The sequence below is a fragment of the Giraffa tippelskirchi genome, chromosome 2 (assembly GCF_054371585.1).
Source record: "Giraffa tippelskirchi isolate mGirTip1 chromosome 2, T2T-mGirTip1v1.2.pri, whole genome shotgun sequence".
NCBI lineage: Eukaryota > Metazoa > Chordata > Mammalia > Artiodactyla > Giraffidae > Giraffa > Giraffa tippelskirchi.
This window is the reverse complement of record NC_137276.1, coordinates 140224227-140241578: the sequence shown is the minus strand read 5'-3', so window position 1 is coordinate 140241578 and position 17352 is coordinate 140224227. Positions and strand designations below refer to the sequence as shown.

At 43.6% G+C, this 17352-nt stretch overlaps 1 protein-coding gene across 21 annotated transcripts in view; it reads left to right on the top strand.

Moving 5' to 3' along the window:
• The window catches only part of TNIK (TRAF2 and NCK interacting kinase), a 403607-nt gene that overhangs the window by 71694 nt on the left and 314561 nt on the right, over positions 1-17352 (top strand). The window lies entirely within an intron of this gene.

Sequence of the window (17352 nt, the reverse complement as noted above, 5' to 3'; positions counted from 1 at the left end):
ATCCTTATCTTAAGATATATAAACTTGCCTTATTTACTCTTGAGTCCACCAATGAAAAAGTAAAATTTTTGCTATTCGGCCACCAAGTTGTGCCCAACTCTTTGCAGTCCCATAGACTACAGCACACCAGGCTGCTGTGTCCTCCATTATCTTCCAGAGTTTGCTCAAATTCATGTCTTTTGAGTCAGTGATGCTACCTAACCATCTTATCCTTTTCCATCCCCTTCTTCTTCTGCCCTTGATCTTCCCTAGCATGACGGTCTTTTCCAGTGAGTCGGCTCTTTGCATCAGGTGACCACAGTATTGGAGCTTCAGCTTCAGCATCAGTCCTTCCAATGAGTATTCAGAGTTGATTTCCTTTAGGATTGACTGGTTTGATCTCCTTGCTGTCCAAGGGACTCTCAAAAGTCTTCTCCAGCACCACAATTCAAAAGCCTCAATTCTTCAGCGCTAAGCCTTCTTTATGATCCAACTCTCACATCCATACATGACTACTGGAAAATCCATAGCTTTGACTATATGGACCTTTGTCAACAGAGTGATGTCTCTGCTATTTAATATGCTGTCTAGGTTTGTCATAGCTTTCCTTCTAAGGAGCAGGCATCTTTTAATTTCATAGCTGCAGTCACCGTCCGCAGTGATTTTGGAGTCTAAGAAAATAAAATCTGTCACTGTTTCCATTTTTTCCTGTTCTATTTGCCATGAAGTGAATGGACTGAATGCCATAATCTTAGATTTTTTAACGTTGAGTTTTAAGAAAAGTGGAAGTTGCTCAGTCGTGTCTGACTCTTTGCGACCCCATGGACTATACAATCCATAGAATTCTCCAGGCCAGAATACTGGAGTGGGCAGCCTTTTCCTTCTCCAGGGGATCTTCCCAACCAGAGATCAAACCCAGGTATCCTGCATCTTCCCAACCCAGAGATCAAACCCAGGTCTCCTGCATTGCAGGCAGATTCTTTACCAGCTGAGCCACCAGGGAAGCCCAGAAATACTGGAGCGGGTAGCCTATCCCTTCTCCAGTGGATCTTCCTGACCCAAGAATCAAACTAGGGTCTCCTGCATTGCAGGTGGATTCTTCACCAATTGAGTTATCAGGGAAGCTCTTTTAAGAAAAAGTAAATAACAGCTTTTATGTGCTATCTTATTGTCATAGTGGTAAAATTTTTTACTTACCTAACCAATTTACGTGCCCTCTGTGACATGGATACTGTGTAAGTTGCTCAGAATGTTAATATGAAGAGAACCCAGCCCCTGCTTTTTTGGGAAGAGGGAGCCTGAGTGGGGGAGATGAATGTAAACAAATTACTACAGCAGTGTAATTTATATATTTGTTCCTTTGTTGCCTGAGATAAATAAGACTTCAGACATGACATTTTGTTTAATAAGTAATGATTTTATATTTGTTATCCCATATGTGTCTGCCACTTTGCCCTGGCCACATGAGCTCGGTGCCTGAAATCTGTTTGCCTCATGAAATGCTGATGGATCTAAGATTTCTAGAAATAATCTAAAGCTTGCTGAATGAAGATGCAGCCCTATGAGTGATGTTTCCAGGATTGGGTTATTTCTCACAGAAGTGATACATGCGATTAACATGTATTCTTTTAAAATAATACCATTGGGAAAGAAATTTCTCCCCTCTGCCAGTCTCCTTCTTCTTACGCAAATCCTGTGTGTATTTCCAAGTCCAGTGTGATGCTCACCTCTTCTTTTCAGCTTTCCTTGACTGTGTTTGTGTCCATCTCACACCCATCTGAGCTCTTAGGATTTCCCTTGTGCTCTGCCTGTTGGACCGATTAGAACATGGCTGCTAATCTCCATCTCGTCTTGTTTTGTGAGTCAGGTTCTTGAGAAATGGATTCCGACAAATGCTGCCTCCTTGTTCCTCAGACCCCATGGGCCCCCCAGTGTTAGGTCCCCTACCTGGCAAACCAGAATCCTTAGGATTCCTGTACCTATTCTTTCCTAACATCTGAAGCTGAGATGGTCTGCTGTGAATTCCTTCTCCTGGGGCTTATGATGGCACTCCATACCCATGCCTTCCTCAGCATTTCCAAGCTGTGGGTACCCTCAGTCCTTACTTTACCATGCCCACTGCCTGAGCAGGGAAAATCAACCCCACCCACCGAACCATTTACCTCTTTCCTCACTCCTTCCATTAAAACTCCACCCTCAAATCCTATAAAATGGAACAGGCTGAACATTATTTTGCAGTGGCCCTAAGGTGCCATTTTGTCATTCAGTGGTGGCCACCCTTGAGCGTGGATTCAAGAGTAGAAAATTTGTGATGGACATGTTTTATTTTAGTACTAATTGATAACAACCCAACTTCGCTCTGGCAGATTCTTCAATGCTTTAGTTTCATTTCAACTTTAGTACAACCCTGAGAGGCAGGCAGTAAAATGATATTCTTATTTCAACTTTATAGGAGAACAAACCAAGTGTGAAGAGAATTCCAGTGGATTTGCTCAATGTCAGAGAAAACTGTAAATGATGAATCAGGTTGAGAACTATGATCTTCTAAACCACAGTCCTTTCATTTTTCTTCATTTTCTCTATTTTTACTAATTAGACTTGCTCCTTGAAGGAAGCTTATGCCATCATATATGGATCCTCCATGCTATGCTAATGCTATGCTAAGTCGCTTCAGTCGTGTCTGACTCTGTGCGACCCCATAGACAGCAGCTCACCAGGCTCCGCCGTCCCTAGGATTCTCCAGGCAAGAATAATGGAGTGGGTTGCCATTTCTTTCTCCAGTGCATGAAAGGGAAAAGTGAAAGTGAAGTCGCTCAGTCGTGTCCGACTCTTAGCGACTTCATGGACTGTAGCCTACCAGGCTCCTCCGTCCATGGGATTTTCCAGGCAAGAGTACTGGAGTGGGGTGCCATTGCCTTCTCCGATGGATCCTCCATAGCACCACACAACTCAATTTTCATTCCATTTTATGTTAGTGAGTTATTCATATGTTAGTAAATTATTAAGCATTGGTATACTCTTATCGTTAGTAACAGTTTCCTCATTTAGTGAGGATCTGTTAGGTATCATGTTCCTTGCTGGGTATTTTCCATAAACTTTCCCTCATTCTCACCATAATTCTGCAAGTTGAATTGTGTCAGTACTTTTGCAATATCAATCTTCACTTACACCCTAGGATCTCATTACAATGTTAGGTCTGATTCAATAGTTCTAAGCAGAGCCCAAGATTCTGCATTTTTAACCCTACCAGGTGCTGTGGACCCTGCTGGTCATGGACCACACTTTGAGTAGCATCTGGTTGATAGGTGAAGAAACTGTGGCTCAAAGAAGTTAAGTAATTTTTCAAAGATTACGCAAGTGGATGTGGCAAAGCCCCACTAAAACCCTGATCTGTTGGTACACAAATTGATACTCATCCTCCCATGTCACACTGCTGATGTGTCAGGCATCACTGTTAAACATCTTGGGAGATTCAGAGATAATGAAGACACAGACCTTGTTCCTGGAAGAGTTGACTTACAGGGTAGTAAGACAGATAACAATCAAGGCAGCTTTAATGTGGAGGTTACACCAAGTGCCATATAATGGAAGGACTTTAGGTGTGATACATGATTTGAGTTGGACCTCAAAGGATTGATAAGAGTTAGACAGAGATGGGAACAAAGGGCTTTCCTGGCAGCAAGAAAAAGACACAAGATGTAATAGCATCTTCTGGGCCTAGTGAGCAGTTGGCTGTAGCTGATACATGGAGAGGGATTGACAGATATAACTTGGGGTTGGATGATGGAGTAGAATGGGCAGGAGAGCCACTGGGACATGGAGGAGGAGTTTACGGTAGCGCATTGTAGATGCCCAGGAGAATGGGACCTGATCAATTTAATGTGATCTAGTTGTTAGTAACCCATTGCCCATGCTATGCATTGACATTTCCATAGAATTGTGTGGCCACTTACTCCACAGTGCCCTTTAATGTTGTTTGTATAGAGCCTGTGTTAATGAAATCTCTTTTCTGCTGGCAATAAAAGATACATTACTTTTCCCCCTCTTTCCGAATTTTTCCAGACTATGAAAATGCTGCTGTTTTTCCACAGACCATAAACATTCTCCTTAAAAGAAGCATTGTTCCTTTGGTAGCAACTTGTAATGGGAAAAAGTGAAATAGAGACAAAATTCAATCCTGGTCTGAATGGAGTCCAGTTTTTCTTTGTGTGAATAACCAGCATTCCATTCAGGTTGCCACGGTGATGCCAAGATTATAACTGCTCATGCCTGCAGTCAGAGAATGTTGCCCAATTAGTTATTCTCAGCTGCTAGGTTACCTTAACAGTGGCTCAGAAAGCAGGTTTTGAGTATAAAGGCACTTGAATGAGCAGTCAGAGGACCTGCAGTTCTGCTGTCCTCAGTGGGGTCCCAGGACTACAAGCCCCAGTATGCCACGGTTTAGTCCGTACAGGATGTGGTCAGCCACATGAGAAAGCAAACTCCATTGTTTAAATTTGGTTCCCCCATCTCCTCCTTGGTAACAAAGGGTTCCAGGAATTCCTGTGTTGCCAGTCAACTTTGTAAGGTTTTTAGTGTTCCTAGGGCTGCCTTCAGATGTTCCAGGGTTGGAGACAGTGGGGAGGGTTGGAGACAGTGGTTGGAGACAGTACAAAACAATGTACATTTTGGCACTGGACATTGATTTTATACAGGTTACTCTTTTAGCCTCAGTTTTCTTTCTTGTGAATAATCTACCTTACAGGATCAATGCAGAAACCAAATAAAATAATTTTTGCAAAATGCCCTGCACAATGTCTGAGGCATAGGAGACACCTAGTAAAAAGTGACTCTTCTCAAATATTGTTTCAGAAATCATAAAGCATTATACAGTGAGATTATCATCATCACCATCTTTGGGTCATTTCTATCAGTAAGGACAAGCTAAGATGTGCTATGATAACTAATAATCTTAGAGACTTCATACAGCTCAAGTTTATTTCTTACTATGCCACGTGTCCAGAGCCCATCAGGAGAGGACTCTATTCATCAGCTATCCAAGGATACAGACTAATGGAGGCTTCATGTCCACATAGGATTCCATAGTCACCATATATTTGACACTAACAATCAAATATTCCATCTGAAAGTGGCACATCACTTCCACTCACATTGCATTGGCCAGGGCAAATCATGTGGCCACACTCAACATAAAGAGGGGTGAACAAGTGCTATCTTACAACATACCAGCAGAAGGAGAACAGGACTATCTGTTGAACAACTGTAATACCTGTGACCTCTACCAAAGCAAAGGCTGATGGAAAAGAGTACTTTAAAGAAGGACTGTTAGTTAAACACAAATAAATAAAAATACCTGGACAGTAAACTTCAAAGTAAATGAATTCGAATTCAGCTGTATTGAACAGAAAACCCTAAATATTAGAAGGTTAAGGAAGATAGAAGTTTATTTCTCACTCAATTTAAAGATGTCCAGATATAGACAGTCCAATGGTATACCGTGGCCATCAGAGGCTTAGAATCATTTTATTGTTCTGCCAACCTAGCCTGAGGCTTCCATTCTGAAATTCACCTGGGGTCAGAAATGGCTTCAGGGCTCCAGCAATCACATCTACATTCCCAGGAGCCAGATTGAAGAGGGTGGAGGACAATAGAGTGTTTCTGTCAGATAGGTCAACTGCATTTGAGCAACCCTTCTGAAAGTCCCACACAATAATTCTACTTGCACATCATTGACCAGAACTTAGTCACATGTTCACCCCTAGCTTCAAATAATCTAGGACATGTAGTTTTTGATCTGGGTACATTGTCTTCCAGATAAAATTGGGATTTTTTGTTGTTGTGGTGGTTACTAAAGACCAATGGGAGAATAGATATTGTGTGGCTTTGAACAGTCCCTGCTATAGTAACTTAAGATGCAAACTTTGGTTAAGCGTGAATGAGAAGGGAGAGATCGCTTTGTACGCTATCATATTATAACTTGTGCTCCACAGAACACCAGTGCTTAGAGAGACAACAGGGTCCCTTAAAAGGTATTCTACAGCCAGACAGGTTTGCCAGTGCAGAAAGCTTCACCCTCTCTTGGAGGTTCTCAGTGTATAGTATACATTAAAGGCTCTGAGAGGCCCTGCAATAGAAAAGAGCTCAATAGCTAATCTTTTAAACTCAGTGTTCTAAACTTCTTTGACAGTGGAAATTCAGCACTTTTGGAAGCCTGGAGGGACACAAAGAAGTTTAGCTTGAGCTTCTTAGATTTGTTAAAAAAACAAAAAACTCTTTAGATCCTTGAAAAGATGGTCTAAAGTCCCCATGCCAAAAAGTATCTGCCATGTAAAACAAATGAACTAAGTAGTATATCCTGAGTGCTAGCTTAGCCATAGGGACGCAAACCTTGAAGAAAAAAAATAGATCAGATGCCAATGAACCCTTGTCAGAAACAGTCTGTGTAAGGGATGACATTAATCAGCCATCGGTGCCATTCGAGGTGACACCAAGTGATGGACGGGGAGGGACTCTGCCTGCTGCCAGATGACAGGCTGCTGCCCAGGTTGATACTTAGGGGCTCTTGACAGTTTCTTCATGGCTCTTGGCTGTGCTGCTGCCCTCTGCAAGTGAGAGTCGTAGGGGATCGAGCCAGCTAATATTAACCTCCTCATCCCACAGAGAGAGCCTGTTGTCCACTGCAGGATTGCTTGTAGGTGTGGGGAGAAAGGCTGAAAATGCTTGCAAGCACATGTGTGTCCTTGGTCTGTTGGAAGCAGGTGGTTAACCTTTAGGGGGCAGGGTTAAGGCTCCTTTTTTTTTTTTTTCCCCCAAAATGGAACCTTAGATGTTTTCCTAATCTTCCTTACTTAATTATTTAGGTAATCAGTTCTTGTCTTTAAAGTCCATCAGCTGCAATTGCTATCCTTTTTCTTCATTTGAGCATCTTTGAAAAGGCAAAATGCCAAAATCTTTGCTAGTCTGGTTCCCATCACTTCGACCTCCTGTTGCTGGAAATACTGGAAAGTTACCTTGTCCTGACAGGCCTAGCGACATCCCACATTTGTGTATCTCTAAACTGATACATTTCCCCAAACTGCTGTATAATCTCTGTGACAACCTGACATCCGGAAGGAAGGGGAAAGTGTGGGAGGACTTTATGTACGTATTGATCTTTAGAATGACTTGACACGTTTGAGCTGGAGTGACTGTGGGAGATTTGAGGAAAGTCCTGGAAGGTGGACATCGATCACTTCTTGTCCAAAACCTTCCTCATGACCTAGTATCCTGGAGAATTCTCTCAGTCTGCTTCGTGGAGTTAATGTGCCTTTCCCTGACTGCAGTTGTATTGAAAATTGTCCCTGAAGAGAGTGGTGGGTTCTGTTTAGTCCACACATGCACAGACAGGTTTGTGGCCACGGCTCGGGGACTCCAGCTCAGGAAGGTTGAGACAGGCTGGCTGGTCAATTCTAACAGTTGACAAAGGATTTAAATACCTGTGTACTCAGATCGAACTAAATATGCAAGTTAATGTTATAAGTCCTTCTCGGGTTGCTCTTTTTAAAATTTTAATTTTCTAATCATCTAGGCCCATTTTTCCAATGTAAGCCAGAAAACAACAATTAACAATTATGCAAAAATCTTTGTTTTCTCCTGTAAGGAAATACACTTGACCCTTGGACAACATGGGTTTTAATTGCATAGGTCCGCTTATAAACACGTTTTCTTCAATAAATACCTACTACGGTTCTACACCATCCATGAATCCACTAACGCCGAACTGTGGAAACAGAGGGCCAACTGTAAAGTCATACACAGATTTTCAGCCCTCCAACCCCTGTGTTGTTGAAGGGTCAGCTGTAATTTGAAACTAAGCTAAATGTGAGTGGGAATATAGTCTGTGAACCGAGAAAAATATATTTTGAAAAATCCCTTTCATCTATGTTAATATATACTTGTGAACTACTAAATTGATTGTCTCAGTGATATCAACTTGGCGAGGTGTGATAAATCTTGCTACATTGTTTCTGGGTATGAAATAAATTCACTTCTCAACTCAAGTATCTGAAATGTAGAACTGAATGCTAGTGGCTACATCCTCCTTACCTTCCTCAAAGTTCCTGCTCGCTTGCCTTCCAGGCCCACTGTTTGAAAGACAGTGAGTGATTACTTTGGTTTATCAAAGGATTTTATTGTACAGAGAAAGACTAGAAGTCAAAGGACTTGGACTCGACCTAAATCTGCTACTAACTAGGTGAAACCTTGGACATGCCACTTCAGTCCTTTCTGTTGGAAAAACCTATGATTTTGTGAATATATAGGAGCTGCCGCGGTCTCACTTTGTTCTGTAAAAAATGAGGAGAGGGGTTTTATTGGTACGGTCTCAGAAACCCCTACTCCAAATGTCAGAGATCTTATCATATTATGGCTTTTGATGGTAGAACTGGTGATGTGGGGACCTAATTCATTCAGCAACTGTTAATATATCGTCTATAATGTCCCAGTCACTTATCTAGGTGGTAGGGACACTGAAATGAAAAAAAACAGTATGATTCTTTCCTTCTTAGATTTTGCATTCTAGGATAATGATTATTAACAAACACTTCTGAGTGCTTGGAATATGCCAGTCACTGCTTGAAATGTTTTCTGTATACTTTGTAATAATCCTAGGAAGTAAGTACTGCTGTCGTCACTATTTTACAGTTGAGGCATCTGAGGCACAGAGAAATTAAATGATATGTTTAAGGTCACAGAGCTAGGAGAAGGTGAAGATGGCATCAGAATCAGGCTTTCTGGTTATAGTTTGTGGTCTTAGCTACTATGGTTTATTGCTTCTCAGTGTCAATTAATTTGTTCACTTCAAGTAGTCAGTATTCTTTGTAGCTCAGCCATCCCCTGCCTCTACTACTGACAATGCTGTCATCTTGGGCAGCTTTTAATGATACCCGTGCCAACGGCAATGATAGTGGTAGCTTCACTTTGTTAAGCACTGCCATGCGTTGTGGGCGTCGGTACCGTGTGTCCCAGGTGGGACTACTGGTAAAGAACCCATCTGCTGATGCAGGAGACATAAGAGACGTGGGTTCATTCCCTGGGTCAGGAAGATCCCCTGGAGGAGGACATGGCAACCCACTCCAGTATTCTTGCCTGGAGAATACCATGGATAGAGGAGCCTTGCGGGCTACAGTCCATGGAGTCACAAAGAGTCAGACATGACTGATGCAACTTACCGCGCATGCACGCACTGTGCATTGTGCTAAATGCTTTTCTGATCCTCGGAACAATACTCATGGGGGTATTTTTTATCCTCCCTTCACAGTCTGGTCTTGGCTGCTGTCTCTGCCACAGACTATTTAACCTTGAGCAACTTACTTAATTCCTAAAGCCTTTGTTTCATCATCGGAAAATTGGGGTTAGTAATATCTACTTGCTACAATTGCTATGAAGATTAAATAGGAAAATGTATATAAAGCATTTAGGCCATTGTCTATCTCTTAGCTATAACGACTATTATAGCTAAGGTCTCACCCCTATTAATCTGAGGAGCCGGGGTTCAGATTTCATTCTAAAGGCTGCCTTCTTGGGGACAGGCTGGAGCTGCTGAGTCCTGCTTGGAGCAGGGCAGCAGTAGCAGGCGTGGGGGAAGCTGGTAAACTGCCGCTGGCCACTGAGCAGCAGGTGGACCTAGGACCGAAACAGGAAGTGGAGAGGCTCTGGTCCACTTGACCCAAGGGCTAGTAGCTACCACCATCGAGGACAATGTCCCTTGAGGTCTGACTGGGACCATGTCCAAACACCAATACCATCTAGCCAAGCGCAGGTGTAGGGGCAGCTGGCATCATCGACTGCCTGCCCCAGCACCACCCTTCCCACAGGACAACCAGGGACACGTGTGGCTCAGGAGGTGCCCAGCTTGTATGGGACACAGCCTTGCAAAGACCACAGGCCAAGCGGGATTACCCTATTTTACAGATGGGTAAACCAGAATATGAGTGGTCACATAACACTACCGGAGCAGAATCTCGACTTGAAACCTAACTTTTTTACACCAACCCTCTGATAGCTCTGCATAGTTTATATAGATGATCAAGTGAGAAAATTCAGCAACCAGTGTTTTATGTTATTTTATGTATATATATGGGAGAAGGCAATGGCACCCCACTCCGGTACTCTTGCCTGGAAAATCCCGTGGACAGAGGAGCCTAGTAGGCTGCAGTCCATGGGGTCGCTACGAGTCAGACACGACTGAGCGATTTCACTTTCACTTTTCACTTTCATGCATTGGAGAAGGAAATGGCAACCCACTCCAGTGTTCTTGCCTGGAGAATCTCAGGGACAGAGGAGCCTGGTGGGCTGCTGTCTATGGGGTCGCACAGAGTCAGACACGACTGAAGCAATTTAGCAGCAGCATGTATATATATAATTTTTTAACCTGAATTATCTATTGCATTTGAGAGGCATATCTTGGGCAGTATGTTAATGAAGAGATCTGGGCTATATTGTAGATCTTCGAGGAGTATACTCTGGGAGCACCTTGTCTTTTTCCTGCATGTCACTTGTCATCGTAATTTAATGACTGTGTATGTGTAGTTAATGTGCTCATGTCTATTCCTTCATCAGACTGGAAACATCAAGAGGCAGGGCCAGTGTACCACCTGCTTCCACTTCTGACATTAGGTGGGTATGGAGGGTGTGGCTTCCAGGTAAAGAACCCGTCTGTCAATGCAAGAGACACCAGAGATGTGGGTTAGATAGCTGCGTTGGGAAGATCCTCTGGAGTTGGAAAGGGCAACCCACTCCAGTATTCTTGCCTGGAAAATTCCATGGATAGAGGATCCTGGTGGGCTACAATCCATGGGGGTCACAAAGAGTGGGATACAACTAAGCATGTCGCATTGCACTGGAGGGTGCGGCTCACACCCAGGGATTGAATGAACCTTATTGTGGAAGGCAAGACCTTTGGCTTCTCAGACCCTCACAGTAGAAGGGACGGTCGGTGAAAAATGATGAGAGGGACCTTGTCCGGCTGCCTGCGCATCACAGACTAGGATTGGGGGGTGCTGGATGCATCAGCACAGTGATTCCCAGTCCTCTGCTTACTTTGGAATAATGATGGTGTTGAGAAGCCTGAAGGCTCAAGATAAATAGGGAGAGTTCTCCTACTGTTCCTGTTTTCTTTGTTCTGTTTTGCTTTTGTAAGCATATGCTTGTCAGTTAGGGCTGGAACCGAACAAAACAGCTGCTAAATATGGTTCTAAGAGAAATAACATTTTGGTCTTTTAGTTTAGAGTAAGCACAGTCTTTTGGCAGATGTCAGTAGGGAATCTGGGGGTAGACAGTCATTCTAGGAGCCTTATCAGTCGTCCGTATTCTGTGGGGGTTTATTTCACCCTGCCACGGAACTGGTGACCTCAAGTGAAAGACCAGTCACAGAATGGCCGTGAGAGGAGTTTGGGAGAAGGGTTATCTAGACTCTATTGCATGCTCCCGATTTCTCTTTTGATTTCATTTTCAGAGAAGGGGGAAAGACTGGGAAGAATATGCATGATCTTTTATGATGCTAAGGAAGTAGTCATTCCTAGTTATATATTTAGGTTTGCCTTTCCCAGTCTTTGGGATTTAGTCCATATATATTATTTAGTGTTCCAATAAATCCAATGTCATTCAGGGGACCTGGGAGAATTAATGTATAATTCAGTGACTGGGAGTATTAACTCCTAGATCTTAAATCACTCCACCCTGCTGAAAAGTCAGACTTGAGCCTGTCAATGCCGCCTGAATTTCATCAGCTGATAGCTGAGAGAATTTTATTCCAGCATCCCAGGAAACCTCAAAATTGAATATGTCTTCCCAAGTGTCTCGCTAATTTCTAAAGAGACACTTTTTGTCCATAAATATCTGACCCTGTTTGTTATGCACATGGTAGTCCTGGTTAACAAACAATTGGTTTTCTTTTACTGGCTTTATTATTAATAGTTGAAAATATTTGAAACACAGACTGAATTTTCCTGTGGCATATTCCTTGTATATTAAATGAACTCTTTTTAAAGAGGAAAAGAAAGGAAGGAAAAGAGATCAATATTTATTGACATCTTATTTAGGCCCTAAATTAGTCTGTACACCTTCACAGTCTTCATAGTACAACCCTGTCTGGGAGATACTATTGTTTCCATTTTAAAGATGGATAAACTGAGACAGGGCAATTTTGAAACTTGCCTTCTAGCAAGTTTTAAATCAAGGGCCGAGAACTCTGATTCCATGAAGCAGATGGGGTATTGACTGGTGAAGAGCCCAGGGAGTCTGACCAGTCACCCATCAATGGTACAACCTTGACCTAATGCTTTCTCTTTCCATGCCTCAGTTTCCTCCTCTGAAACCAAAGACAGCAACAGCATTCACTTGATAGAGTTGTGATAATGAAATAACCTATTCATGGAAAATGCTTAGAATAGTACCTGGCACATAAGTGCTCATAAAATGTTAGTGATTATTGTGATTTTTATTATTATGACTAACCAAATTTGCCTTCATTAGTACTTGCTGAAAAGTTACATTTTCTTTCATGGGACAGCTTGTCTTTTGATATGTTGTTCTGTTTCGTTATGAAATAATGTAAACTACTCTACCTTAGAATTAAATTTTCTTTTCAGCCTTGCAGCAAAGGTTACGATCTGAATAAAGGCATGTGTAGCCAACAGAGATTCCTCGATTCCTGACTTCGGTAAATGTCAACCATATGCTCTTTTCTCCTTGGTATACGTAACCTTCCTTCATGCTGCCCATCCTGGCTTTACGAGCTGCTAAGCAAATACGAGAGAAGAGTTAAGCCGATTCTTGCCTCTTACCTTTCCTGTCTTTGTAACATGATCATTAGGCACAGTCTTCTCCTTGTTGCATCGTACATGGTCACATCCTGACAAGCTGTCTTCTCCACTCACCTGAGGCACAGCTTACACCACTGGGCCTTAGAATTTTCTTTAGAGCTGGGAATACCATAGGAGCTTATGCATGTGATGTGTGCATGCTCAGTCTCAGTCTATCTGACTCTTTGTGATCCCATGGACTTCTCTGTCCATGCGATTTTCCAGGCAAGAATACTGGAGTGGGTTGCCATTTCCTTCTCCAGGTGATCGTCCGAACCCAGGGATCGAACCTGCATCTCTTGTGTCTCCTGCATTGGCAGGCGGACTTTTTACCACCGTGCCACCTGGGAAGCAATACATGTGACAGTTTTGTGTAACCGGAAACTAGGTCAGGGTGTTGTGGAAGGGACAGTGTCTGGGACAACTGTATAGAATGGAAAAAGAAGGTAAGTTTGTTAGACCTTTGGCTCTGCGTTCTGACCCCATTTTTTTTTTTTAGCTTTTTATTTTGTATTGGAGTATAGCTGATTACCAATGCACAGCAGAGCAACTCAGCCATACATATACATGATCCTATTTTTTGCAACTTCCTTTTCTCATGTTGTGGAGCATGGGGAGTGGGACATCAGTCTTATTGGGTAAAGAGTTTTGTTTAGCAGCTGTGTGTTGAACGCCGTGCTAAGTGCTGGGAAACACTGAGATAAATATGCTCCAGAGCCTGCTCTCAGGCCATTTGTAACGCATCAAGGGGGAGAAATGGAAGAGGAGATCACACTGTATGAGAGGGGTTATCTTGGAGTCGTGCACAGTGTGCTGTGGGTGCAGAGAGGTAGGGCACTGATTAGAGACAGGCTTCACAGAGGAGGTGTGATGCTGGACCTTTAGAGATGGGCTTGCCTCAAAGAGAATGGTAGAAGGAATAATCTTGGCAGGCAGAAGGATGGAACACAAGGCTGAGACTGAAGGCTGGGCCTCAGAATGACAGATTCTTTACTTTCAATTTGAATTACGTTGTATAGGATTTTAAACCATGGTGTGTTGTGTTGTGAACAGTAGCTCTGCCTGTGATCTCTAGGGTCTCAGAGAGCCTATTTCTTTCAAACACCATGACTCTGTGCCATTTTGTCTTATTACTGTGAGCATACTGGAGTAGGTAGATGCCTGGAGACTTTGCTTTCAATTGCAAGTGAAAGTGAAAGTGTTAGTCGCTTAAGTCGTATCCGACTCTTCGTGACCTTATGGACTGTAACCCACCAGGCTCCTCTGTCCATGGAATTCTCCAGGCAAGGATACTGAAGCGGGTTGCCATTTCCTTCTCCAGGGGATCTTCCCAACCCAGGGGTCGAGCACAGCCAGGTCTCCTGCATTGCAGGCAGATTCTTTACCGTCTGAGCCACCAGGGAAGCCTCATTTCTAGCCACAATGCTTGCAGTGCTCTCTCCACTACTGAGACACTCATGTCCACCTGCTGGGAGTGTAGGCGGCTAGCGATACTGGGAATTGTCTTCGGCTGAAAGAATATCCCTTCACCCAACATCATCACCTCTGGGACTGGGCTGGGGGACAGCCTGCATGCAATGACTGGTCATCGGAAGTGAAGCAGAGGTCCCCGTGCCTCAAGGTAGGGTGATCCTGAAGAGTCATCTCGGCTTCAGAGCACCTGTGGGAGCAGATGGAATCTGTATTCCTCCCCGTTGCTCTAATTCCTTCATCTGCTCAGTCCAGACCCTCTTCACTCACTCCCCACTGGTGTTGATTCTGAGGCACACCCTGGCGAACTCCCTCTGTGTAAATCTCAGCCATTCTCCGAGTCTGTTTCCTGGGGAACCACCCTAACTTGATGATTGTTTCCGGTTTAGTTGCCTACCCAAGATGAGTTGCCATCAAACTCTGTAGTCCCTCTGACCTTTGCTTCTGAGCCCCCTGAATGTGTCCAGCCTCTCTTCGAGCCGCTGGAATGAGAGTCCTGGCATTGAGTCTTCTTGAATCTGATTGGCGGGGCCACATGCCTGTGAATGGACTATCTGAGGAGGGGAAGGAACCTAGAAGTCGGCTGCTTGGCTCCTCCTGAGACCTCCCCATTAAACCCCAGTCCCAAGGAGAGGTTTGTGAGGTAGGGTGAGCCCTTGGTGTAGAAAGGTGTCCCTACTCTGCACCCTGTTTTTGCTTTTGCCTCCCCTTCCGCCACCCTCCCCTGCTTCCCAGACTCCTTAAGACAGTTAGTAGTCACCATCCTACATCTTCGAGCTTCCCTTGATATCTCAGTTGGTAAAGAATCCACCTGCAATGCAGGAGACCCTGGTTCAATTCCTGGGTCAAGAAGATCATGTCTACCTTGTAGAGTTCTTGCCAGGGTTACAGATAATACATGTAAGTGTGTTTAGCACATAGTAAGGGCTCAGTAAACGAATACATTCATTCATTCATTCACTCATTCAACACTTACTGAGGATAGGCTAACCACTCCAGTATTCTTGGGCTTCCCTTGTGGCTCAGCTGGTAAAGAATCCACGTGCAATGAGGGAGACATGGGTTCAATCCCTGGGTTGAGAAGATCCCCTGGAGAAGGGAAAGGCTACCCACTCCAGTATTCTGGGCTGGAGAATTCCATGCACTGTATGGGGTTGCAAAGAGTCAGACGTGGGGTTGCAAAGAGTCAGACATGACTGAGTGACTTTCACTTTCCCTTTCATCCTACATCTCTTTTCTTTCGTTCATTTTTTTTTAACGTCAAGAAAAATGAACGTTGAAAACAGTCGAGATATTTCAAGCAAATGTAGAACCTCTCTTGAAATTTGTTGCAGAAACACCACTGAGCAAACAAACTACTGGGAAGCGCAGCTTAGAACAAACAGCAGCTGCCACCATTTGTGGGCTTCTCTCCCCACCACCTCCCTCACCCCCATTTTCCTCACTTCTTTCTGATTCCGTTTGTAATAAAACCTACTGCTCTAATGGTCTAGTAGTTTAACAAGCACAATTTTTCTTTCCCATCTTGAGGTGCCTCCCAGGTGGCCTTGACAGTGACTTTTAGCTCTGGGGTCTCCATGCTCAGAGCTCTAGGCCCTTTCACCACTTTGTCCTGTCTTTGTCCACACCTCCCTGACCAAGTGAGGCAGAGATGGAACTTCTGGACTTCTCCATAAGTCTGGAGTGGAGTTTCTTGCCTTCCTGGCTTTATAACAATGGATAATGCTAATTCCAGTTTTGTGAGTGGCTAAGTGCTTCAACTCTTTTTTGTCTTACTATTTTTTCTTAACTTGTTTTCTATGTGGGATTTTTTTAAATACATGATTTAAAAGAATATTTCTATTTATTTATCTGGCAGGGTCTTAGTTGTGGCACATGGGATCTTCGATCTTCGTTGTGGCATGTGGGATCTTTAGTTGAGGCTCTCGAGATCTTTTATTTACTTATTTTTTAAAAAATTTATTTATTTGGCTGTGCTGGGTCTTAGTTGTGACGTGGGAGATCTTTTAGTCGGGACAGGTGAGCTCTTAGTTGCAGCACGTGGGACCTCGTTTCTTGACCAAGGATCGAACCCGGGGCCACTGCATTGGGAGCGTGGAGTCTTAGCCACTGGACCACGAGTGAAGTCCCTCTATGAGGGATCTTTGAAGCCACATCGTGAAGCACTTTTCTTGGGCCTGACTTAATAAAAACTGTTACTTTAATGAGCTCTAACTTGTCACATTAAACTCATTTATCTTCTGCTCCATGAATATGAGCACTTCTCCCTTTAGATGTTATGGAGGTGTGGGATTCCTCAGCTTAAAAACAATTCCTATTAGATTGCTGACTATGGGCAGGTGGGTGCTAAGCCCTCACCTGCTCTTTCCCAGGACTCTCCTGGGTAGATGTCATCCCCGTTTTATCTGCACAGAGACTGAATCGCTCTTCCAGGGGGGTCTTGGATTCAGGCAGCCACACCAGACAGAGCTGGTGTTCAGCCCAGGTCTGTCTGAACCTAAAATCCAAAAAGGTCTGTCTAAAAACCTAAAAGGTCCATCTGAACCTTTCCCCTCTGCTGCTCAGTCGCTGTCATGCCATTTGGCAGTGCTCCGAAAACCTGTTGACTGGAGATGGGAAAAGCTTTTTAGGTCAGAGGTTGAAGTCTTTTTCATTTGTCCCTCAGCATTTGTTGTTGGTGGTGTTTTGTTTTATGTGTATTTTTTTTTAAGTGAGTTAATGCCTAACATTTGAAAATGAGGAGATCTCACATTATGCAAAATGTTCAATTTCATTTCAAAGAAATTTTTAGACCTGGTAAGACTGTGCTCATAAGTTGAAGCGACAGCTGTTGGTTCCAGCTGGACACCCCCCTCCACCTGCAAGGGAGACATGACTTCCTCAGTTTGCCACAGGCCTCCGTGGCCCACCTCACTCTTCTCTATTACTTGCTTGCCCTCTGTGGACATGTGCGTTTGTGATTCCTGATCTAGGCCTTTAAAGAAATCGTTTCTCTCCAAGTAGGAATCAGAAGAGATCAAAGTCACTTTCTGCCTGTGAGTTGAATTTTATAGGCTTTCGA